This window comes from Ambystoma mexicanum, chromosome 12 (genome assembly GCF_040938575.1).
Source record: "Ambystoma mexicanum isolate Mex_15411 chromosome 12, UKY_AmexF1_1, whole genome shotgun sequence".
NCBI classification, from domain to species: domain Eukaryota; kingdom Metazoa; phylum Chordata; class Amphibia; order Caudata; family Ambystomatidae; genus Ambystoma; species Ambystoma mexicanum.
Window position 1 is genome coordinate 729,021,768 of NC_090936.1, and position 27,311 is coordinate 729,049,078.

Here is a 27,311-nt window from a genome sequence, read left to right on the forward strand (position 1 = left end):
CCAGTGTAACGTATCTGGGATTCCACGTTGGGTCACACCAGGGAAGTAAAACCCATAGGGAGATCCTCTTTCACAAGGCTAAGTTTCTGGAATCCCAGATCATGAGGATAGATTGAAAATTTTGTGGATTCTCGCTAAAACCTGCATTCATGTTTTTTGAGGGAAAGGTTGTCCCCAAGTTAACATATGGTTTGGAATTTTGCCCCGGTACGATAGTGAAAAATGTAAATATAAATGAGGGAAATATCTGGAGATGGATCCTCGGTATACCTAATGCTGTGTCTTTAGAAGCTATGAGATATGAATTAGGATATTTTTCAATTTTGACCCGAGTGCAGTGGAGGCTACTAACACTATATGGGAAGATAATGGCCCCTATAATGATAACTCTATATGAAATGATGGGAAATAACATAAGATGCACAGTTTACCTATTGGAACTTATAAATGTATGTGAGACTATCCTCCAAAAACTAGACTCTGATTTGGAAACCCTGGTTAGTAATCCGACACTAATTAAAAAATGGCTGTTGGATCAGGACTGGATCCAAACGACAGAAACCTTCCACTCATGCCTATCTATGAGTCATTTGGCCAATGAACATAAATCCCAAACAAAAATCTTTCTTCAGTTCCCCAACCGGTATTATTGTGGGTTACTCCTGAGGCTAAAATGAAATATCTTGCCAACAAAGGATACCCGGCTAAGAAGGAAACAAATATCTTTAGAGGAAAGTGGTTGTAGGTATTGTAAATCTGTACCAGAATCTATGAAACATAATGTTCTGAAATGTGAATCACCGAAAGACCTAAGGAATGTTTACTTAAGAACTTTGAAAGATTACCATCTGTGCTGCTCTATGGATATACTGTGGAAGCATTGTCTTAATATACAAAGTGTACGGGAAGTTTTAGCTCTTTCAGGATTTCTTAAGGGAATTAAGATAGTATAGAGTGTAAAAGTGGAAATCTTACTACATAGATAACTGGTTGTTGAATGAACTGTATTTTGTTCCCTATGTGTGTTATCTATTATGATTAATGATTGTTATATGTAATTTATTGCCTGTAATGGTAGGAGTGTAATGAATCAATGGGATTGTGGTATAAGAATAGTTTCTTTTTTTCTCCTCTTTTCTCCTTGGTTACCCTTTTGCATTTTTATATTCGTTTTTTTAATAATGTACATAGTAAGAAAAATATTCTAATACGCTGCTTTTTCTTGGTATTACTTCTTTTTTTGTCTTTTTAATGTGTATTAAAAGTGAATTTTTTAAAGGTTCGATTAAACCAAATGGAAATAATAAAAATAAAAAAAATGTTTACAATCAACACGATGTATTTTGCATGGGCCAGAATTAGCAATGATTTCCATCACCAGCAAAGCTTCAGATTTGCAGTACCAGTTCTTTAGAGAGCGACTTTGAATGACTTTAACCGTTGTTGATAAGCCACCTCTGGACGGCCTCGTGGTCCTTTCCTGGCTGCTTTATAGTTTATCATTCGGCCGTCCATAACAGCCTTGTCAGATAACCAAGTTTCTTGAAACAGTGTAATGTCATATGTGGGCAACTGTAAGGAGAGATTACCTTGTAGAAACGAATTATGGTCATAAGTATTCCGACATAAAATTACAACAACAGAAGGCCTGCAAGCAAGCCCATCCAGCCCATCCAGCCCATCCAGCATCAGGTTGGATTTGGTGCGTTTGTCACCGACAATCATAATCAAAATGGCAAGTCACAGATACATTTATTCTGCAGACGTTTCCCCGCTCAACATTGTGGTAATAGTGACATTCAAAACCCTTAACAAAAAAGTATTTTTTATGCTGGTAAACTGGAGTTTCTAACAGTTTAGAATTAAAGAGAATCACGCATTTACCCAAATGCCCTCTGTCGTACAGATGGATACATTTTATAGCTGATGTTGATAATGAGGACAAGTCAGGCATGGAGGAAAGAAGTGACAACAATCTCTCCCTATTTCATCAAGGACAGATTCAAAGAGTAAAGGTTTTAGGATGCCAAGTGATGATTTCTATAACCAGATTCTCCTCCCCTCAAATTGGTGACCTCCTGCCACCCCTGCAAGCAGTCTCTTTTTTCGTAGATACATCTTTCCTACTTCGAGCCGGTAAGGAGTCTTTCAGAAATCGAGCCTCCGAGTCCATCTGAATATTTGCCTCATTTACCAAGAAGGCCTTCAAGTGCTGGTCCACCATATCTATATGTGTAATAGAGCCAGGTGTCAGGTGCATTGTCCCACCAGAGTTGAGACCAGGATTCTGGTTACCAATGACAGTCATTGTGTTAGTATCAACAACTAGCACCGGCTTGGGAACATGACAGGTGGTTTTCTTCCGTTTCCTTTGAATCACTGGTTGCCATACAATGTTGGCTGCTGTTGAGGGTCTAGTCCTGATCCACCTGGAGAAGTTTGATGTGATTTCCTTTTTTGAGTTCTCAATTTTGAAAGTATTTGCATTTGTATTGGAGTGATCGATGTTGGAGGTTTCCAACGCCCCTGTCTGCTTCCAGAGTTTGCAAGATTTGGATTGAGTGTTAGCAGTCTGAAGATATTTTCTTTAAAATGTTCTTGAACCATTATTCATGTTACACAAGGGCCCTTTAATGTTTTTAGATTTTTAGGGCCTGTGATCAAAGCAATTGATGGGGCTATTGGTTTGAGAACTGCAGCAATTGTCGGGGGCTGGTCACCAGGGAAGGTCACTTCGGGTCCTTCTCGATTAATAATAGTCCCAGGATTCAAAGCTTTTTCCGGCTACATAAGCCAAAGGCAAATTGTTCGAACCACCAGAAGTCCTTTTATTTGATTATAATAGTATTGATCGAATATTGTTCAGAGAGGTGGAGTTTGCTCTGACTTCATACGCCACTGTATCAAATAGGTTGATAAAGGACTGAAGCATGATGTTTAGTGCAGATAAAGAAGTCAGACTAGAGTCCGGAAGGTCAGTGCATATTGACCCGAAACCATGAAAAAAGAGGGAGCTATAGTCCTCTGTGCTCACATCCTGCGCATCAACTTCTTGTTCTGAGACACTCAAGTCCTAAATGTCACTTGAATCTAGTATATTGAACAACCCCGGTGACGCACTTAGTCGGTCTTTCAATGTATCACAGGTGCCAAGTTCTGTTTGAAGACTAGTTCCCATGGCTGAATGAGAAGCACTCAATCAATGCTCAACGTCAGATAAGACGCGCCCAGAGATTTCGTAGGCGGAATCTTCCGCAGACTGACCATCCGGCCTAGACAATTTAGTGTTTGAGGTGGATACTTGAGCCACTTCATTATATCATTCTTGAGCTATAGGGGGCAGGACTGGAGATTTTGCCTTTATTGGGTTTTTGCAGAGTAGTGCAAGGTGATATTACAGACGGTGGGGAGACTGACGGCAGCAAAGTAACTCCCTTGCTCCATAGATGATACAATTTCCTGGGGCCTTTCATTTATACTACGGTAATGGAAACAGGGGAACAGTTAATTAAAGCGTGGGTCGTTCCTAAGTCCAGAGCAAACCCTTGTTAATAATATAAGCAGTCTGCTGCACCCACCTTACTGTCAGCCGGCTGAAGGACGTCTTACCTCTCGCCGCACTCCATGGACTGCCGACCGTAGAGTAACTTGTCAGCCACTTTATGGCCACTTCGCGGACAGCGCAAGGTTATGTGTTCACGGAAGATGGAGTCACTTGTTCACTGCTCAGCCCACGGAACTTTCTAACTTGCTACTTGACTTCAACCAAATGCTGCTCCCCCTGCCGACTGCACAGTCACTTGTCAACCACTTTGCGGCCGCTTTCGAAGCATGCAAGGTTATATGTTCACGGGGTGTGGTAGGGTGGAGTCACTTGTTGACTGCTCAGCGCACAGAACTTTCAAACTTGCTGCTTGGCTTCAACTAAATGCTGCTGCCTCAGCCAAATGCACAATTACTTGTCAGCCACTTCGCATAACAACTTAATGCTTGAAGTGGAACTGTGGTAATCTAAATTAATTCTATTAGAATGTAAAGTAAACAGTAAAAACGATTGTGCTGCTTCTTTTTCATTATATATAGCCAGAGCCAGGCTACTTTGCAGATCATTACAAGTGATTCAAATGTGTATGTAATCTATTTCACACTAAATCAGCAAAACTGTGGCCTATTTTGAGAAAATTAAGTCGGAAGCGGCCTCTGTTTTACTGCTTCACTGGAGGTGCATCTTGACTTGCACTCTGCATGTTCTGCATGGTCTTTTCTGTGCGCTCTGAGGTCCTTTCCTCTGGTGCTTGCCCTCTGGTGCTCAGTGTCAGCTGTCGGCTGTTGGCTGCGAGTCAGTTACTCCCGGGTGGGGGGACTTTTGGTGCTGTGAGAGTTAGAGGGTCCTGAGGGTCCTGAGGCCATAACAGAACCTGATAGCTGTTGCAGATAACTCCAGCAAAGTGCTGACGCCCGCACCAGTGCAATGTATGAGGTGAGTGGGGTGTTTGAGGTACTTCAGCACCAACGTGAGTGTCTTCCTTAGCAGCAATGATATCAGCACTGGTAATCTGTGAAGCATGTGAAAAACGTGGCAGTAGCGCTCATGTTGTCCCATGTCATGTTGTCATGATGTCTCAGCATTCAAAATTCACCACCTTGTAATGCAAATAAAGTAGGGTCAAAGACATGTCAGAGTGCTCGGTAGAACTTACTTTCGTTCAGGCACCAGTGCTCATGCTATTACACCAGAGATTGGGAGTGCACTCTCAGTCTGGCAATGAGGGACTTACTCACGTGACACATTGAACAGAGGCATAACCATCGTGTCTCTGCTCCTATGCTCGTATGCTGGCTAAAACAGGAGTCCAACAATCACTAACCGCTATTTAGCAAACTGCAAATCTCGAAACAGTCCACCACTTCTCTAGCAACCCGACATGGTACCTCATTCCTCATGCTGATAATGCACCTAACTTAATGGATTGCTATCAATCCCGTATATGTGAAATTAAGTCAAGTGAAGTGCAGATTTCGGAAAGTATTTGAAACTATTTGAAAGCATTTGAAACTACCCATAGGCATACGGTTGCGCGTCAAGCACCTCGGTCTATAGTCAGGGAGGGGCAGTGAGTGACATAGTGCGTCTCCTTGCTAGCCCTGTAGTCCCTCGCCCTTCTCCAGGGCCACACTGTCAATTGAAGTAACCTGCCATGTTGGGCAAAGCTAGTGCTGTGGCAGTCAGGAGGGCCATAATATCTGACAAAAACAAAAAGGAAAGAGTGCGCACCTGAAAGACTGTAAAGAAGAAAAGTAAATGCAAAGACTCTCTAAAGCAGTCTACAAGTGGGCTTTACCTAGTAAGCCGACCCTAGGACTGGCCCAGCCTCATATGTCATCTCCTGCTATGCCAGACAAAAGAAGCCCTGTGAGATCACCGAGATCACTGAGTGAAGCATCTTTTGGTTCAGAGTTCCTGGGTGGCCAACTCTTCTCAGCACTCAAACATCTCCACAAACTCTGCTAACATCAGCTCTGGCATCAGCCATTAAAAGAGTCTTGCCGGTGCAGGAGTATGCAGGGTAGGTGTACTGTGTGTACCTGCGCCTTTACTGCATTGAACTGCTCCAATTTCGACAGCATCCTCTTTTCAACGTCTTTGCGACCTGGCTCCAGGAGAGCAAATAGAGCCAAACAGAGCCACCCTTGAGGCCCTGCAAGCTTCAATTGATCGCTATTATGAGAATTGTCTTTGCAGACAATCACATGTCTTTACTGACGAAAATGTATCCAGTGTTGAGTCAGATCAGGAGGATCATGAAGATAAAAAGGAAGAGGGCTAGGCTATGCTCAATTGATCAGTACTATTCACAGACAATATTGCAGTACCAAGAGGCTCATCCTTTGATGCTCCAGATATCGGACCACCTGAGGCATCTTTTTGATCCATTTCCACCATTTCAAGTGTTATCGTGAATTGACGATCTTGCAGAGTTTCCAGCTACCCAGCTCGCCCTCCAGTCCCAGCCCCAGCTGCAGCCTTCAATGTAATCTGTTCTGCATGGTGAAAGCATGCACCTGGATTACCTGGGTATGTGCACAGTAAACTCTGGAATGCAGTCTATTCAAATAAGCCCGGTGACACATGTTGAGCTGATGGACTCCTGAAGAGAAAATGGCCCCAAACGAATTGTAAATTGAAAGTGTTCTGATCAATTGCGTAAATCGACTAACGAATGCCTATCATGAGATGAATCTCTCTCTGCATTCACTCACGGAGCTAAGGAAAAAAGACATGGCTTATTTGGAAAATGCGTCGATATAATCAGTTCATTGATCAACATGATGGCGGATTTAGAAAAGCAGTCTGTTCGGAAGTTTTTGCCTGAGCCTGACGCTAGAGCGGAACAGGATACTCCTACGATGAACACAAGAGTAAATGGCATTTCAGAATGCACTGCCCTTGTGTCTCAGTTGTGGTCAGACTACTGCTTCTAAGGAGGATGGGGGGTATGCTCGGGATCAAGCAGCATCTAAGTCTATTTGTCTTGTTCCCCTTTCAAGCTCGTAACTGTTGGCTGCCTCTGGATCAGAATTGGAACAGGAGTCTGCAAACTGTGGGACACACTCACTGACCTCTCAACTTGTAATTCCACAGCAGACATTGAAACCCAGGAACTTGCATCTGACTGTCGACCCATTGTTGGGCTGGAGACAGAACAATCTAATATTGTGCTTCAAAGGTTAACACATGGAAACAAGAGTTCATATAAGAGAAGGCTAGTGAAAGCTCTGACTGATGTTCTTGGAGTAAATGACATCTCCTTTAAATCGTTCCCCTGTGTCCGTATTCTCTCGGATTGCATGTATTGCAAGTGTTGATATGCCTGTTTTTCTTTTGCAAATACCCATATCCATTCATGAATCTTAAACTGCTTGTTGGGTACTGGAGTATAAAGGTATTGAGGTTTATAGGGTAGGGCCACACTGTGTCATCTGCATGACTCTTGGTATGTCAGTAATGGTCTTTCAAAACCGGTTGTAAGATCAGACACTTCTGCTCTCTCCAGCCTTGCGAATGGTCTTATTATAGATCTAACTGGGGAAGAACTGGAATCAAGACTGCCCCAACCTTTACCTTCAGCGACTATTATCTCACGACATACCAAGGAGTCAGTATACAGCTTTGTTCAACACACTGTGCCCATGGGGTCCCTTTAGCAAGAGGCCAATCAGCCCCTAGACTTAGCAGCCTGGGAGGGTGCAGCTATTCTGTAAGTAGCACTGGCATGACTGGTTTTAGAGGGAATGAGCTGTCCAATTTTCAAGTATTTGCTGTACATCTTCTAAGCTGGAATGTGGCAGTGGTGGCTAATAAACTGGAAGATTGCTATTGGTTATATTGGCTAAGAAATGTTGGCACACTGGCCTCATTACGAGGTAGATGGTAAGGGATTACCGGCACCGTTGTAAGGGTGTCGGTGCCGGTAATCCCTTACCTCCATATTCCGAGGTCCCTTAGCAGGTCCCTTCCTTAACGCCTGGTCGGACCAGGTGTTATGGACGGGACCCGCTAAGGGACTTCAGAGCTAATAACGGTACCGCAAATTGCGTTACCGTTATTAGCTACTTCCCCATTCCCATTGAGCCCTATGGGGGCTCAATGGGGAATGGTTCTCAGAATGGGGACTTACCGGGTCCTCCAAGGTTGGAATGACCCGGTAAGTACCCATTCCGAGAACCCAGACCCTGTATGCGATAAGGGGGTAGCCATGGTGCTATGTCCAGAACTGCCACATATAATGATTTACCAAAAGAACCGCCTATGTCTGAGGTACAAGTGGACAGAGCCAATGAACTTAACAATGTTCCCACCCTCTTCCTAAAGCCAGTTAGTAGAGGACTTAAAACGTTCTTTTCCTCAGCCCACTTTGTTAGATCTTTCAGAATTAATTTAACAAAGATTTTGGCTGAGGAATCAATTAGAGCAATTGGAGCAGAAATTGGCTGGTAATTGGCTGGGTTTAATCTGATCCCAGACTTAAACATTGGGCTAATAATGTATCTGTTCCATGAATTAGAACAATCGGCACCAGCTGCGATGTGGGATAATAGTCTAAATAGAATATCTGCCCACAGGGAGGCACTTTCTTTAAAACATTTATTTGAGACCCCAACATTTACAGCTGCTCTAGAATTGTTCAGTTTCTCAATTGCCATAATAATGACACTCCTGCCAAAGTCAGAATCCCCGGTAGTAGAACCCAAAGGGTTGTTCCTACCAGGATTTACTTCTTTGACACCTGGATTGAATTTATTGAATATGTACTCAGTCCAGGTTACTTCTGACATACAGCAAGACTGTAAGTTTGATTGTTTACCTTCCATGCCATTTAGCGTTCTTCATTTCAACCCGGTACCTTTAGCAACAAGCCTACTAAATCATTTTTGATTTTCCCTGATATAGAGATGGAGTCTGTATGAATTGAGCTATCAGCAGTACCCTGCCTTGTTATTTTTTATCCCCTTCATAAAATAATCAACCAAATCCCTAGATTGCCTTAGTAGTTTCAACACCATTATTTTCTCAATTTATTTGTCATTTATAAGAGTGTTGAATGGTCTTTTGTGGGTCGGTGCAAAAGGAACAATTGGGAGGGTATTGGGAGCATAACCTGATGATCCCAATCTATTCATTGTGCATCAGAAAGCAATGGGGCAAGTAATATAATTTGCCTCTGTACCAAGAAGACCACCCCACCAGACATTCAATTTGTTATTTGCATGTGCAATGTTTCCTCGAATCGCAATATCCTTACTAGCTCTAGTTATGGCCAAGTTTGTGGGCCACTCCTATCCACTACTGATAAAATGTCCACACTCAAAGTTAATAGGAGCATTGAGTGATCACTTCAGGAGATATTAGTAATCTCAAAGGAATGTATATTATCCTGAATTACATTAGACAAAAATAGATAGCCGATTATTGATTCAGCCCCCACATTATGCCAAGTGGGATTATAATAAGTTAGATTGAATAAAACCCCATCTCGATTGTAGGGAGGACCAAGCCCTCCCATGGATACCCCTAGTACCAGGCTTAAGAAACCTGGAGGCAGAGCTGTAATTTGTTTCCTCTTCAAAGCCTGTTCTGTCCTCATTAACCAAACAGTTGCAGTTGACGTCACTCCCAGCAAGAATTGGTGCCAGAGAGTGGGCCTTTACACTACTTTATGAACAGATTTTCAAAGTGATCCGCCACTTCATCAATTGGGGAGCAAATAGGGTTAAAGTAAATGTTCACAGCGGTTTGAATCTCGGACCCTTTTCACAGGCCATTTACTCTCCCAGTGTCTTTTCACAGTGCTACTGGCAGAAAGGGGGAGCCTTACCGTTAATTATACTGCTGTTTTGTGCAGTGCAGCATGTACAAGCTGCTTAATCTCGCACCATTTTCAAGGGCCATTGACTCTCCAGGTGTTTTTTACAGTACTACTTGCAGAAAGGAGGAGCCTTACCTTCATTACACTGCTATTTTGAGGCACACATTGGTGTGCTTCAGTGTGTTTCCGTGTACCCGTGAGCCCGCTACTCCGATGGAGACACTCCAACTCTCCTACAACTATAACTGTATGTAAGATATTTCCACTGCGTTTTTCCTTTAGCCTTCGGTTTGTCGGATACTCTCTTCCGGAGAACATCTGTGCTGTTGGTGCCTCATTGACACTTAAGTGTGGTTCAGAGATTCTGAGGACGTTACAGGGGATTTCTCCCTAGACTAACTATGAAGAATCTGCCAGTTTGGGGTCCCCAATGTTCCTACGTCTCCCTACGTGACGTGACTGATTCTTATTCTTTTGTTTTTTCTTTTTTTCTTGTCATTTTAAGGGGTGCGGATTCTGGCAATGATATTCACCTTTGGTCACAGAGTTAAAGAATCAAAACTGACTCCATTGGTGGGGTGTACCTACTTCAGAATTGTGCCATAATCTCGTAGACTTGATATCTTCCCAGAGACTGCAGGGGAGCCACTAGGTGGTGTACCCTTTAATCTGGGAAGAAACATTTGGATACACAATTCTTCTTTTGTGTGACCCACAATTAGGTGCGTAAGTGGGGTGTAAATATATGCTGGAGTGTGTGCTTATTGATAAAGACCTGAGACCTACCCAGAGACTGCAGAGTGCCCTCTAAGGGGGATACTCTTTCATCTGGGAAGCATTGACATCTATACTTGTCACTGAAAATACTGATAACAATGCGCTCCGGGCTACAAAGCCAAATGGGCCTGAGCACTCACCAAGGAAAAACTGTAACCCCCCTTAACTTGCAAATCTCGTGGAGGCGGGGGGCGGAGGAGCTGAATAAAAAGCAACATACCCAGCATCAAATCTCCACTTCATTGTGTAGACTTTCGCCAATAACTGTAACAATTATGAATTTGGAGGGAGAGGGGAAGGGGGAAGCGATTGAGGATGGTCACCTGGTGCCGCAATTAACTCTGAAATTGGATGATCAATTCAACCCGGCAGCATTACATAAAGCCATGATTCATGCTCCACATAACTTAGGAAGTATTAATAGGTCAGTAATGCTACTTGTGAAAGTTTCCCCCATAACACCTAGGGGAAAGACAGAGGCTCTACCAAAGGTTCATGGACCATTATATAGCAACAACCAGTACTGAAGTGAAAATGTCTAAAGTAGTAAGAGGGAATGCAATGTTGGATCGCACTGCCATGACTACGCAAGACTTCTTTGGTAAGCAGAATGAAATTACAGACATAAGCATTATAGAGTGGGCTGATAAAGCAATAGAACATGCCAATATGGAGGGAAACATGGATAGTGTGATGCAGCAAACATGTGATGCATCAAAACATGTATCTCCCACGGCCCTCACCAACATAATTGAGGCGATGGATATTGGAAATATTTTGGAGTATGAGGATCAAAGCACGAATGGAAGCTTGAGTGAATCGGAGGCCCAGTGTGGGTCTCCGAAAATGCGCCATACATTGAAAGAAATTGATGATAGAATACATCTATCTCACCCTACTGTTTCTGCTTTGAATGTAGTGTGGAGTTCATTTGTGAAACTCTATTATAGCATATTGGCAGAACTTCAATCCACGAACATGCTTATGGGTGAGGTTAACAGCAAATTGGATTGTATCGGCTCTCATCTGAGATTTAGGCCGCTAGGATCAGGCCACATTACAGAGAGGACTGATGGGTTAAGAAATCAATCAAACCCAGTAATCTTTGCTAGTTTCTTGGATGTTGTAGATCCAGAGGTAGTGCAGACATGTATTAATAATTCTGAATTGTCTAATGAAGAGGTGGAAATATTGGTGGTACCTACAATTTTGAGTAATACTATAATGCATGATTCAGTAAGGAACCAAATAACGTGTGGAAATAAGAGGGCATGCTTCTTGATGATGGAAAGGGGACAGGGGTGTATAAATCAGAGAAACTCCTGTCTACTAAGATTATGCCTCACAGAAAAGTCAGACAGATTAGGCAGAGCCCAATGATGAGAAGGCAGAGGGTCGCGAGCGTTAAAGCGGCCTACAACACGCTATTTAGATCTAAATTACCACCAATCGCAGAAACTTAAAATGGTCAGACGGAGGCACTTACAAAGCTGATGTCACTTGACTCGACTGCCCAACCTGATGTGATCTTCTTGGACAAGTACGCTGACTCCAACTTATCGCTGGGAGGAGGGGGAGTGTGTCCGCTGCGGAATTACATGGGGGGAACCAATTGTCCCCACAAAAGGTGGTGAACAAAGACCCATTACAACCCAGATCTGAATGGGGTTGTGGGCCTGGGAAATCAAGGAACCTCAAGGTTATGGGAGCACAAAGAGAAGGTGAACTAAAATTGACCAGGGACATAGATCAATTGGGACATATTCAACAGCCATCTAAAACTGGTCACCCTGAGTCCATATGGGGTCCTATAGAGGGGGCCTCTACTTCAGCCTGTCAACTACTATACTCAGAGGCTGTTAATACATTGTCAGAGAGGGGCTGCAGGCTGGCCAACTTTCGGGTTGAGGATATTCCCCCGTCTTCTCTGTACCCCAGAATGGCCTCAAGTATAAGGGACCTTTTAAACTGGCTCCAAAGGCCCACTTTTAAGAAAGGGGGGCAGGAACAAACAATGTACATCAAGGGTCATCGGATGAGACCTGGAGAAGCAAACTGAAAACAAACTGAAAGGGACAAACAGTTGAAGGAGCAACAAGAAAGATTCAGATAAAGAATCATATTCAACAAGAATAAGAAGCGTGTTGGGGCCAGAAGAACTGATTTGTTTGAATAGGTCCAATATCCTGACAATCTTTGCAGAAATTCCAGCCCTGGCATTAGTGGGCTCCAGAGATAAATCTAGAGTAGTTTTCCCGATTAAAGAGCAACTAGATACAAGTTTCATGTTTCTTGCCTCTCCTTTGGTAAAGGAACTTATACTTACCCAACGAGAGACACTGAGGAATTTGAGTTTTGAATTTGACACTAATGGAGGGGACCACACAAGATGTAAAAGATAAGTTGATAAATGGGGAAGCCTGTAGGGGCAAACACATGGGTAATGAGATTGGTAAAGAACAAACTAACCCACATAAGGGGTTCAATTTGAAGTGCTTTTTGGTGATACAATTAGATTTCTCATAACCAAGTAATCCCACGGGTTACTATATCAGTCTGAAAGGGCATTTTAGACCCCATTCTAACGCATGCTTTCTCTGTAGGTTTATGCTGCACAAATTGGTATAAGGTTGAATTTGTTGTGTTTCTTTACTTCATGTATTCACTCTCTCACACGTTTTTGAACAGTGAAATGAATATGCAAATATCTTTAAGTTCTATGACATGATTTCACATTTTTAATGTATTTCTATTATTTCAATATTTTTTGTCACAGAAATGCCCGGATATGAGAAAGGCATATTGTAATGCCAAAACGCGTGTCATCCAAAAGGGCCTAGAATTATCACAAAAACAAAAAAAAAAAATCTACACGCAGACAGACTTGAATGCTTTAATTTATTCGTTGGGAATAGCATAATTCATATATGTGAAGACAGGAAATACTAGCGCAAAGAAAGGTGCAAGCAAAACCAAAAACGTTTTCTAACTCAGAGAAGGTATTGGGAAAGGGAATTGATTGGGCCGCAGTAATCTCAACCCTGTGGCAGAAACTGGTACCATAAGCAGATTGCTGAGGATATTTCCCTGTCTTCTCTGTATTCCAGATTGGCCTCTCAAATAAGGCACCTTTTAAACAGGCTTCAAAGGCCCACTGCTAAGACGGGGGGGAGCAAGAACAAACAATGAACATCAAGGGTCATTGGATGAGACCTGGAGAAGCAAACTGAAAGAAAACTGAAAGGGACAAAAAGTTGTAATCACAGCAAGAAAGATTCAGATAAAGAATCCTATTTAACAAGAGTAAGAAGCTTGTAGGGGCCCGAAGAACTGATGTGTTTGAATAGGTCAAATATCCTGACAATCTTTGCGGAAATTCCAGCTCTGGCATTAGTGGGCTCCAGAGATATATTTAAGAGTGGCTTTCCTGATTAAAGAGCAACTAGATACAAGTCTCATGTTTCTCGCCTCTTGATTTGTAAAGGAACATATACTTACCCAACGAGAGACACTGAGGAATTTGGGTTTTGAAATTGAGCCGAGGACACTAATGGGGGGGACCACCCCAGATTTAAAAGATAAGTTGACGGATGGGGAAGCCTCTAAGGGGAAACAGATGGGTAATGAGATTGGTAAAGTACGAACTAACCCAGAGAAGGTATTGGAAAGAAAATTGATATTGTTATAACTACCAGACACTATAGAGTGCAACCTCAGATGGTATCGAGTGTGTCTGGAAATGCAGCCAGATTGACCAATAGAAATATTGAAGCCCTAAATCATAATTTGTGGGCTAGCCCTGTATAAAACCACTCTAGATTGGAAAATAAATAATTCTAATACCCATAAGATCCAGAGATTTATTGGGACTGCAGTGGCATATTACTAATAACAAAAATAAGTTGTCCCAATATTAGGCACACCTACTGTTATAACCAGGAGATAGCCTTGGATAAAACTTGTATGAGGAAAGATCTATGTAGAAAGTTGAGGGCCATGCTGGATGATCCCATTCGGAATAAAACTATTAGATTGATAAAACAAAAATCTTAAATAATTTGTAAAGCAATAAAAAATCTGCTATTGCAAAAAGATGCCGAAGTTATGTTGGGTATACTAATTAAGGCTCAAGTCAGTGCCTTTTGGACACTGGTGAATGTACAAGATCCCAATTATTTTGTATCACAACTTAATCCGATTTCAGAATTGGAATGGATCGAGTTCTTTGGTAAAAGGTTTGGCAACGCAATATGTCCACTAGGGGAGAGGGAAAAAAGAAAATGTGGACAAATCAAAATATGGCAAATGGGAACCGCCCTTCGAGATCAGTACAGTTAAGGATTTAATAACAAAATGTAAAGGGTCACGTGCCTTGGGACCTAATGGTCTTACCAGTAAAACCTTTAAGGCAGATCCAAATCTCTGGGCGAATCTCCTGTACTATGAATTTAAGGACATTTTCTGGACTTGTATCACTCCATCAACATGGACCACGTCTCATGTGGTGCCCATCTTCAAGTATGGGAGTAGGTGGGATCGGAAAAATTTTCAGCCGATCTTGTTAATAGATGCCCACTGTAAAATCTTTTCAGCTCTATTACTATCACACTTGGAGGATTGGGAACAACAGTATCATCCACTCAGTAAATTCCAGACAGGGTTTTGTAAGGGCCATTCAACAAGCATCAATGGGCTCACCCTCAAATCTATACAAGAGGATGCATGAAGGGATGGAAAGGGTTGCACATACATGGCCTCCGTTGACCTCTCGGCCACATTTGATTGCGTGAATTGCAGCAAACTATGGAAAAAAGTGGCTACTTGGGGTTTGCCACTGGGTCTCTTGAAACTCATTGAGGGAGTCTACGAGAATTGTGGCATCCAGGTGCGTCTGAGCCAGAAAGGAGATGTATCAAAGAGAGTGTGATCCTATCATGGGGTTAGACAGGGGTGTATTCTAGCACCCTGGACCTTCAACCAATATGTGTCAGATGTGGCGGAGGGCCTCATGAATGAAGGGTTGTTAGCATCTAGAATAGGCCTAAGTAAAATCATATGGCTGGCATATGCAGATGATTTCTTGATCTTCGATCCTACAGGGGTGGGTGTGCAGCACCTTTTAGACATTTTCTCTAACTGCAAAAAACAATGGACTTATTAAAAACCTGAGTAAAACAAAAAATGTTGTCATTCACGAAAGCACCATGAAAGAACTTACACCCATCATGGCATATTGAAGGAACTTTAGTGAGTAAATCTGCCAGTGCAACATATCTGGGATTCCACGTTGGGTCACACTGGGGAAGTAAAGCCCATAGGGAGATCCTCTTTCACAAGGCTATGTTTCTGGAATCCCAGATCATGAAGATAGATTGAAAATTTGGTGGATTCTCGCTAAAACCTGCATTCATGTTTTTTGAGGGAAATGTTGTCCCCAAGTTAACATATGGTTTGGAATTTTGCCCTGGTATGATAATGAAAAATGTAAATATAAATGAGTGAAATATCTGGAGATGGATCCTCGGTATACCTAATGCTGCTTCTTTAGAAGCTATTAGATATGAATTAGGATATTTTTCAATTTGGGCCAGAGTGCAGTGGAGGTTACTAAATCTATATGGGAAGATCATGGCCCTATAATGAACTCTATATGAAATGATGGGAAATAACATAAACTGCACGGTTTACCTATTGGAACTTAAAAATGTATGTGAGACTATCCTCCAAAAACTAGATTCTGATTTGGAAACCCTGGTTAGTAATCCCACACTAATTGAAAAATGGCTGTTGGACCAGGACTGGATCCACACGACAGAAACCTTCAACTTATGCCTATCTATAGGTAATTTGGCCCATGAACATAAGTCCCAAACAAAAATCTTTCTTCAGTTCCCCAACCGGTACTATTGTGGGTTACTCCTGAGGATAAGATGAAATATCTTGCCAACAAAGGATACCCGGCTAAGAAGGAAACAAATATCTTTAGAGGAAAGTGGTTGTAGGTACTGTAAATCTGTACCAGAATCTGTGAAACATATTGTTCTGAAATGTGAAACAATGAAAGACCTAAGGAATGTTTACTTAAGAACTTTGAAAGATTACCATCTGTGCTGCTCTATGGATATTCTGTGGAAGCATTGTCTTAATATACAAAGTGTATGGCAAGTTTTAGCCCTTTCAGGATTTCTTAAGGGAATTAAGATCGTATAGAGTGTAAAAGTGGACATCTTACTACATAGATAACTGGTTGTTGAATCAACTGTATTTTGTTCCCTATGTGTGTTATCTATTATGATAAATGATTGTTATATGTAATGTATTGCCTGTAATGGTAGGAGTGTAATGAATCAATGGGATTGTGTTAGAAGAATAATTTCTTTTTTCTCCTCTTTTCTCCTCGGTTACCCTTTTGTATTTTTATATTCGTTTTTTTAATAATGTACATAGTAAGAGAAATATTTTAATACACTGCTTTTTCTTGTTATTACTTCTTTTTTTGTCTTTTTAATGTGTATTAAATGTGACTTTTGTAAAGGTTTGATTAAACCAAATGCAAATAAAAAAATAAAAATAAATAAAAAAAATGTTCACAATCAACAGATGCATTTTGCATGAGCCAGAATTATCAATGATTTCCATATCCAGCAAGGCTTCAGATTTACAGTACCAGTTCTTTAGAGAGCGACTTTGAATGACTTTAACCGTTGTTGATAAGCCACCTCTGGGCGGCCTTGTGGTCCTTTCCTGGCTGCTTTATAGTTCATCATTCGGCTGTCTATAACAGTCTTGTCAGATAACCAAGTTTCTTGAAACAGTGTAATGTCATATGTGGGCAACTGTAAGGAGAGATTACCTTGTAGGAACGAATTATGGTCATAAGTATTCCGACATAAAATTACAACAATAGAAGGCAGGCCCGGAGGCTGGAATAGCTGGAGGGGTCTCTGCAAGCAAGCCCATCGAGCCCATCCAGCATCAGGTTGGATTTGGTATGTTTGCCACCGACAATCATAATCAAAATGACAAGTCATGGATACATTTATTCTGCAGACGTTTCCCCGCTCAACATTGTGGTCATAGTAACATTCAAAACCCTTAACCAAAAAGTATTTTTGATGCTGGTAAACTGGAGTTTCTAACAGTTTAGAATTAAAGAGAATCACACATTTACCCAATTGCCCTCTGTCATAAAGATGGATACATTTTATAGCTGATGTTGATAATGAGGACAAGTCAGGCATGGAGGAAGGAAGTGACAAAAATCTGTCCCTATTTAAAGGGGACATTGATACCTTCAACAAGGACAGATTCAAAGAGTAAAGGTTTTAGGATGCCAAATGATGATTTTCTATAACCAGATTCTCCTACTGCCACCCCTGCAAGCAGTCTGTTTCGTAGATACATCTTTCCTACTTCGAGCCGGTACGGAGTCTTTCAGAAATCGAGCCTCCAAGTCCATCTGAATATTTGCCTCATTTTCCAAGGAGGCCTTCAAGTGCTGGTCCACCATATATGTATGTGTAATAGAGCCAGGTGTCAGGTGCATTGTCCTACCATTGTTCAAACTAGGACTCTGGTTACCGATGACAGTCATTGTGTTAGTATCAACAACTAGCACCGGCTCGGGAACGTCACAGGTGGTTTTCTTCTGTTTCTTTTGAATCACTGGTTGCTATACAATGTTGGCTGCTGTTGAGGGTCTAGTCCTGTTCCCCTTGGAGAGTTTGAAGTGATTTCCTTTTTTGAGTTCTCAATTTCAAAAGTATTTGAATTTGTAATGGAGTGATCGATGTTGGAGGTTTCCGACACCCCTGTCTGCTTCCAGAGTTTGCAAGATTTGGATTGAGTGTTAGCAGTCTGAAGATATTTTCTTAAAAATGTTCTTGAACCATTATTCATGTTACACATGGGCCCTTTAATGTTTTTAGATTTTTAGGGCCTGTGCTCAAAGCAATTTATGGGGCTATTGGTTTGAGAACTGCAGCAATTGTAGGGGGCTGGTCACCAAGGAAGGTCACTTCGGGCCCTTCTCGATTAATAATAGTCCCAGGATTCAAAGCTTTTTCCGGCTACATAAGCCAAAGGCAAATTGTTCGAACCACCAGAAGTCTTTTTATTTGATTATAATAGTATTGACCGAATATCGTTCAGAGAGGTGGAGTTTGCTCTGATTTCATATGCCACTGTATCAAATAGGTTGATAAAGGACTGAAGCATGATGTTTAGGGCAGATAAAGAAGTCAGACTAGAGTCCGGATGGTCAGTGCATGTTGACCCGAAACCATGAAAATAGAGGGAGCTATAGTTCTCTGTGCTCACATCCTGCACATCAACTTCTTGTTCTGAGACACTCAAGTCCTGAATGTCACTTGAATCTAGTATATTGAACAACCCCGGTGACGCACTCAGTCGGTCTTTCAATGTATCACAGGAGCAAGTTCCGCTTCAAGACTAATTCCAATGGCAGAATGAGATGCACTCAATCAATGCTCAACGTCAGATAAGACGCGGCCAGAGATTTCGTAGGTGGAATCCTCCACAGGCTGACCCTCCGGAATAGACAATTCAGTGTTTGAGGTGGATACTTGAGCCACTTCATTATATCATTTTTGAGCTATGGGGGGCGGGACTAGAGATTTTGCCTTTATTGGGCTTTTGCGGAGTAGTGCAAGGTGATATTACAGACGGTGGGGAGACTGACGGCAACACAGTAACTCCCTTGCTCCATAGATCATATAATTTCCTGGGGCCGTTCATGTATACTACGGTAATGGAAACAGGGGAATAGTTAATTGAAGCTTGGGTCGTTCCTAGGTCCAGAGCAAACCCTTGTTAATAATATAAGCAGTCTGCCGCACCCGCCTTACTGTCAGCCGGCTGAAGGACGTAGCAACGCTCGCCGCACTCCATGGACTGCCGACCGTAGAGTGACTTGTCAGACGCTTTGTGGCCGCTTCGCAGACTGCACAAAGTTATATGTTCACGGAAAATGGAATCACTCATTCACTGCTCAACCCACAGAACTTTCTAACTTGCTACTTGACTTCAACAAATTGCTGCTGCCTCTGCCGACTGCACAGTCACTTGTAAGCCACTTTGCGGCGGCTTTCGAAGCACGCAAGGTTATATGTTCACGCGGCGTTGGTGGGGTGGAGTCACTTGTTGACTGCTCAGCGCACAGAACTTTCAATCTTGCTGCTTGGCTTCACCTAAATGCTGCTGCCTCGGCCAAATGCACAGTTACTTGTCAGCCACTTCGCCTAACAACTTAATGCCTGAAGTGAAACTGTGGTAATCTAAATTTATTCTATTAGAATGTAAAGTAAACAGTAAAAATTATTGTGCTGCTTCTTTTTCATTATATATAGCCAGAGCCAGGCTACTTTGCAGATCATTACAAGTGATTCAAATGTCTATGTATTCTATTTCACACTAAATCGGCAATACTGTGGCCTATTTTGAGAAAATTAAGTCGGAAGCGGCCTCTGTTTTACTGCTACACTGGAGGTGTGTCTTGACTTGCACTCTGCATATTCTGCATGGTCTTTTCTCTGCGCTCTGAGGTCCTTTCCTCTGGTGCTTGTCCTCTGGTGGTCAGTGTCAGCTGTCAGCTGTTGGCTGGGAGTCAGTGACTCCCGGATGGGGGGACCTTTGCTGCTGTGAGAGTTAGAGGGTTGTGAGGGTCCTGAGGCCACAACAGAACCTGATAGCTGTTGCAGCTAACTCCAGCAAAGTGCTGACGCCTGCACCAGTTTAATTTATTAGGTGAGTGGGGTGTGCGAGGTACTTCAGCACCAACGTGAGCGTCACCCTTAGCAGAAATGATACCAGCGCTGGTAAGCTGTGAAGCATGTGAAAAACGTGGCATTAGGGTTTATGTTGTCCCATGTTGTCCCATGTCATGTTGTCATGATGTCTCAGCATTCAAAATTCACCACCATGTAATGCAAATAGAGAAGGTTCAAAGACATGTCAGAGAGCTCTTTAGAACTTACTTTCGTTCAGGCACCAGTGTTCATGCTATTACACCAGTGATTGGGAGTGCACTCTCAGTCTGGTAACGAGGGACTTACTCATGTGACACATTGAACAGGGGCATAACCATCGTGTCTCTGCTCCTATGCTCGTATGCTGGCTGAAACAGGAGTCCACCAATCAATAACCACTATTTAGCAAACTGCAAATCTCGAAACAGTCCACCACTTCTCTAGCAACCCGACATGGTACCTCATTCCTCATGATGTTAATGCTGATAATGCACCTAACTTAATGGATTGCTATCAATCCCGTATATGTGAAATTAAGTCAAGTGAAGTGCAGATTTTGGAAAGTATTTGAAACTATTTGAAAGCATTTGAAACTACCCATAGGCATACGGTTGCGCGTCAAGCACCTCGGTCTATAGTCAGGGAGTGGCAGTGAGCGACATAGTGTGTCTCCTTGCTAGCCCTGTAGTCCCTCACCCTTCTCCAGGGCCACACTGTCAATTGAAGTAACCTGCCATGATGGGCAAAGCTAGTGCTCTGGCAGGAAGGAAAGAGTGCGCACCTGAAAGACTGTAAAGAAGAAAAGTAAATGCAAAGACTCTCTAAAGCAGTCTACGAGTGGGTTGTACCTAGTAAGCCGACCCTAGGACTGGCCCAGCCTCATATGTCATCTCCTGCTATGCCAGACAAAAGAAGCCCTGTGAGATCACAGAGATCACTGAGTGAAGCATCTTTTGGTTCAGAGTTCCTGGGTGGTCAACTCTTCTCAGCACTCAAACATCTCCACAATTTCGGCTAGCATCAGCCAGTAAAAGAGTCTTGCCGGTGCAGGAATATGCAGGGGAGGTGTACTGTGTGTACCTGCGCATTTACTGGATTCGAACTGCTCCAATTTCGACAGCATCCCCTTTTCAACAGTCTTTGCGACCTGGCTTCAGGAGATCAAATAGAGCCACCCTTGAGGCCCTGCAAGCTTCAATTGATCGCTATTATGTGAATTGTCTTTGCAGACAATCACATGTCTTTACTAACGAAAATGTATCCAGTGTTGAGTCAGATCAAGAAGATCATGAGGATCAAAAGGAAGAGGGCTCGGCTACCCCTGATTGATCAGTACTATTCACAGACAATATTGCAGTACCCAGAGGCTCATCCTTTGGTGTTCCAGATATTGGACCACCCGAGGCAATTTTTTGACCCATTTCCACCATTTTAAGTGTTATCGTGAGTCGCTGTTTGCAATTGACATTCAGGGCTCTTGGCGATCTTGCAGAATTTTCGGCTACCCTGCTCGCCCTCCAGTCCCAGCCCCAGCCCCAGCTGCAGCCTTCAATGTAATCTGTTCTGCATGGTGAAAGCAGGCACCTGGATTACCTCGGTACGTGCACAGTAAACTCTGGATTGCAGTCTATTTAAATAGGCCCGGTGACACATGATGAGCTGATAGACTCCTGAAGAGAAAATGGCCCCAAAATAATTGTAAATTGAAAGTGTTCTGATCAATTGCATAAATCGACTAACGAATGCCTACCATGAGATGAATCTCTCTCTGCACTCACTCACGGAGCTAAGGAAAAAAGACATGGCTTATTTGGAAAATGCGTAGATATAATCAGTTCATTGACCAACATGATGGCGGATTTAGAAAAGTAGTCTGTTTGGAAGTCTTTGCCTGAGCCTGATGCTAGAGCGGAACAGGATACTCCTACGATGAACACAAGAGTAAATGGCACTTCGGAATGCACTGCCCTTCTAACATTGTGTCTCAGTTGTGGTCAGACTACTGCTTCTAAGAAGGATGGGGGGTATGCTCGGGATCAAGCAGCATCTAAGTCTATTTGTCTTTTTCCCCTTCCAAGCTCGTAACTGTTGGCTGCTTCTGGATCAAAACTGGAACAGGAGTCTGCAAACTGTGGGACACACTCACTGACCTCTCAACTTGCAATGCCACAGCAGACATTGAAACCGAGGGACTTGCATCTGGCTGTCGACCCATTGTTGGGCTGGAGACAGAACAATCTAATATTGTGCTTGAAAGGTTAACACATGGAAACAAGAGTTCATATAAGAGAACACCAGTGAAAGCTCTGACTGATGTTCTTGGAGTAAATAACATCTCCTTTAAATTGTTCCCCTGTGTGCGTATTCTCTCGGATTGCATGTATTGCAAGGGTTGTAATGCCCGTTTTTCTTTTGCAAATACCCATATCCATTCATGCATCTTAAACTGCTTGTTGGGTACTGGAGTATAAAGATATTGAGGTTAATAGGGTAGGGCCACTCTGTGTCATCTGCATGACTCTTGGTATGTCAGTAATGGTCTTTCAAAACCGCGTGTAAGATCAGACACTTCTGCTCTCTCCAGCCTTGCGAATGGTCTTATTATAGATCTAACTAGGGAAGAACTGGAATCAAGAATGACCCAGCCTTTACCTCCAGTTGCCATTATCTCACGACATACCAAGGAGTCAGTATACAGCTTTGTTCAACACACTGTGCCCATGGGGTCCCTTTTGCAAGAGGCCAATCGGCCCCTAGACTTAGCAGCCTGGGAGGGTGCAGCTATTCTGTAACTAGCACTGGCATGACTGGTTGTAGAGGGAATGATCTGTCCAATTTTCAAGTATTTGCTGTACATCTGCTAAACTGGAATGTGCCAGTGGTGGCTAATAAACTGGAAGATTGCTAATGGTTATATTGGCTAAGAAATGTTGACACACTGGGCCTCATTACGAGGTAGATGATAATGGATTACCGGCACCAGTAATTGTGTCGGTGCCGGTAATCCTTTCCCTCCATATTCCGAGGTCCCTTAGCAGGACCCTTCCTTAACACCTGGTCGGACCAGGTGTTATGGACGGGACCCGCTAAGGGACTTCAGAGCTAATAACGGTACCGCAAATTGCGGTACCGTTATTAGCTACTTCCCCATTCCCATTGAGCCCTATGGGGGCTCAATGCGGAATGGTTCTCAGAATGGGGATTTACCGGGTCCTCCAAGGTTGGAATGGCCCGGTAAGTACCCATTCCGAGAACCCGGACCATGTATGCGGTAAGGGGGTAGCCATGGTGCTATGTCCAGAACTGCCACATATAATGATTTACCAAAAGAACCGCCTATGTCTGAGGTACACGTGGACAGAGCCAATAAACTTAACAATGTTCCCACCCTCTTCCTAAAGCCAGTTAGTAGAGGACTTAAAACATTCTTTTCCTCAGCCCACTTTGTTAGATCTTTCAGAATTAATTTAACAAAGATTTTGGCTGAGGAATCAACTAGAGCAATTGGAGCAGAAATTGGCTGGTAATTGGCTGGGTTTAATCTGATCCCAGACTTAAGACTTAAACATTGGGCTAATAATGTATCTGTTCCATGAAGTAGAACAATCGGCACCAGCTGCAATGTGGGATAATAGTCTAAATAGAATATCTGCCCACAAGGAAGCACTTTCTTTAAAACATTTATTTGAGACCCCAACATTTACAGCTGCTCTAGAATTGTTCAGTTTCTCAATTGCCATAATAATGACACTCCTGCCAAAGTCAGAATCCCCGGTAGTAGAACCCAAAGGGTTGTTCCTACAAGGATTTACTTCTTTGACATCTGGATTGAATTTATTGAATATGGACTCAGTCCAGGTTACTTCTGACATACAGCATGACTGTAAGTTTGATTGTTTACCTTCCATGCCATTTAGCGTTCTTCATTTCAACCCGGTATCTTTAGCAACAAGCCTACTAAGTCATTTTTGATTTTCCCTGATATAGAGATGGAGTCTGTACGAATTGAGCTATCAGCAGTACCCCGCCTTGTTATTTTTTATCCCCTTAATAAAATATTCAACCAAATCCCTAGATTGCCTTAGTAGTTTCAACACCATTATTTTCTCCATTTATTTGTCATTTATAAGAGTGTTGAATGGTCTTTTGTGGGTCGGTGCAAAAGAAACAATTGGGAGGGTATTGGGAGCATAACCTAATGCTCCCAATCTATTCATTGTGCAGCAGAAAGCAATTGGGCAAGTAATATAATTTTCCTCTGTACCAAGAAGACCACCCCACCAGACATTCAATTTGTTATTTGCATGTGCAATGTTTCCTCGAATCGCAATATCCTTACTAGCTCTAGTTATGGTCAAGTTTGTGGGCCACTCCTATCCACTACTGATAAAATGTCCACACTCAAAGTTAATAGGAGCATTGAGTGATCACTTCAGGAGATATTAGTAATCTCAAAGGAACGTACATTATCCTGAATTACATTAGACAAAAGTAGATAGTCGATTATTGATTCAGCCCCCACATTATGCCAAGTGGGATTATAATAAGTTAGATTGAATAAAACCCCATCTCGATTGTAGGGAGGACCAAGCCCTCCCATGGATACCCCTAGTACCAGGCTTAAGAAACCTGGAGGCAGAGCTGGAATTTGTTTCCTCTTCAAAGCCTGTTCTGTCCTCATTAACCAAACAGTTGCAGTTGACATCACTCCCAGCAAGAATTGGTGCCAGAGAGTGGGCCTTTAAGCTACTTTATGAACAGATTTTCAAAGTGATCTGCCACTTCATCAATTGGGGAGCAAATAGGGTTAAAGTAAATGTTCACAGCGGTTTGAATCTCGGACCATTTTCACAGGCCTTTACTCTCCCAGAGTCGTTTCACAGTGCTACTGGCAGAAAGGGGGATCCTTACCGTTAATTATACTGCTGTTTTGCGCAGTGCAGCATGTACAAGCTGTTTAATCTCGCACCATTTTCACGGGCCATTGACTCTCTGTTTTTTTTTACAGTGCTACTTGCAGAAAGGAGGAGCCTTACCTTCATTACACTGCTATTTTGAGGCACGCATCGGTGTGCTTCAGTGTGTTTCCGTGTACCCGTGAGCCCGCTACTCCGATGGAGACACTCCAACTCTCCTACAACTATAACTGTATGTAAGATATTTCCACTGCGTTTTTCCTTTAGCCTTCGGTTTGTCGGATACTCTCTTCCGGATAACATCTGTGCTGTTGGCGCCTCATTGACACTTAAGGGTGGTTCAGAGATTATGAGGACGTTACAGGGGATTTCTCCCTAGACTAACTATGAAGAATCAGCCAGTTTGGGGTCCCCAGTGTTCCTACTTCAGAATTGTGCAATAATCTCGTAGACTTGATATCTGCCCAGAGACTGCAGGGGAGCCACTAGGTGGTGTAACCTTTAATCTGGGAAGAAACATTTGGATACACAATTCTTCTTTTGTCTGACCCACAATTAGGTGCATAAGTGGGGTGTAAATATATGCTGGAGTGTGTGCTTATTGATAAAGACCTGAGACTTACCCAGAGACTGCAGAGTGCCCTCTAAGTGGGATACTCTTTCATCTGGGAAGCATTGACATCTATACTTGTCACTGAAAATACTGATAACAAGGCGCTCCGGGCTACAAAGCCAAATGGGCCTGAGCACTCACCAAGGAAAAACTGTAACCCCCCCTTAACTTGGAAATGTTGTGGGGGCGGGGGTCTGAGGAGCTGAATAACAAGCAACATACCCAGCCTCAAATCTCCACTTCATTGTGTAGACTTTCACCAATAACTGTAACAATTATGAATTTGGAGGGAGAGGGGAAGGGGGAAGTGATTGAGGATGGTCACCTGTGCCGCAATTAACTCTGAAATTGGATGATCAATTCAACCCGGCACCGTTACATAAAGCCATGATTCATGCTCCATATAACTTAGGAAGTATTAATAGGTCAGTAATGCTACCTGTGAAAGTTTCCCCCATAACACCTAGGGGAAAGACAGAGGCTCTACCAAAGGTTCATGGACCATTATATAGCAACAACCAGTACTGAAGTGAAAATGTCTAAAGTAGTAAGAGGGAATGCAATGTTGGATCGCACTGCCATGACTACGCAAGACTTCTTTGGTAAGCAGAATGAAATTACAGACATAAGCATTATAGAGTGGACTGATAAAGCAATAGAACATGCCAATACGGAGGGAAACATGGATAGTGTGATGCAGCAAACATGTGATGCATCAAAACATGCATCTCCCACGGCCCTCACCCCGATGGATATTGGAAATATTTTGGAGTATGAGGATCAAAGCACGAATGGAAGCTTGAGTGAATCGGAGGCCCAGTGTGGGTCTCCGAAAATGCACCATACATTGAAAGAAATTGATGAGAGAATACATCTAGCTCACCCTACTGTTTCTGCTTTGAATGTAGTGTGGAGTTCATTTGTGAAACTCTATGATAGCATATTGGCAGAACTTAAATCCACGAACATGCTTATGGGTGAGGTTAACAGCAAATTGGATTGTATCGGCTCTGAACTGAGATTTAGGCCGCTAGGATCAGGCCATATTACAGAGAGGCCTGATGGGTTAAGAAATCAATCAAACCCAGTAATCTTTGCTAGTTTCTTGGATGTTGTAGATCCAGAGGTAGTGCAGACATGTATGAATAATTCTGAATTGTCTAATGAAGAGGTGGAAATATTGGTGGTACCTACAATTCTGATTAATACTATAATGCATGATTCAGTAAGGAACCAAATAACGTGTGGAAATAAGAGGGCATGCTTCTTGATGATGGAAAGGGGACAGGGGTGTATAAATCAGAGAAACTCCTGTCTGCTAAGATCATGCCTCACAGAAAAGTCAGACAGATTAGGCAGAGACCAATGATGAGAAGGCAGAGGGTTGTGAGTGTTAAAGCGGCCTACAACATGCTATTTAGATCTAAATTACCACCAATCGCAGAAACGTAAAATGGGCAGACGGAGGCACTTACAAAGCTGATGTCAGTTGACTCGACTGCCCAACCTGATGTGATCTTCTTGGACAAGTACGCTGACTCCAACTTATCGCTGGGAGGAGGGGGAGTGTGTCCGCTGCGGAATTACCTGGGGTTACCCAATGTACCCCACAAAAGGTGGTGAACAAAGACCCATTACAACCCAGATCTGAATGGGGTTGTGTGCCCGGGAAATCAAGGAACTTCAAAGTCTTGGGAGCACTAAGAGAAGGTAAACTAAAATTGACCAGTGACATAGATCGGTTGGGACATATTCAACTGCCATCTAAAACTGGTCACCCTGAGTCCATATGGGGTCCTATAGAGGGGGCCTCTACTTCAGCCTGTCAACTACTATACTCAGAGGCTGTTAATACATTGTCAGAGAGGGG

At 42.8% G+C, this 27,311-nt stretch overlaps 1 long non-coding RNA gene across 1 annotated transcript in view; it reads left to right on the top strand.

Moving 5' to 3' along the window:
• The window catches only part of LOC138514015 (uncharacterized), a 243,772-nt gene that overhangs the window by 194,419 nt on the left and 22,042 nt on the right, over positions 1-27,311 (top strand). Inside the window, exon 3 of the long non-coding RNA XR_011281866.1 lies at positions 24,921-25,060. This is a non-coding gene — a long non-coding RNA (uncharacterized lncRNA). The remainder of the gene's footprint in view (positions 1-24,920; positions 25,061-27,311) is intronic.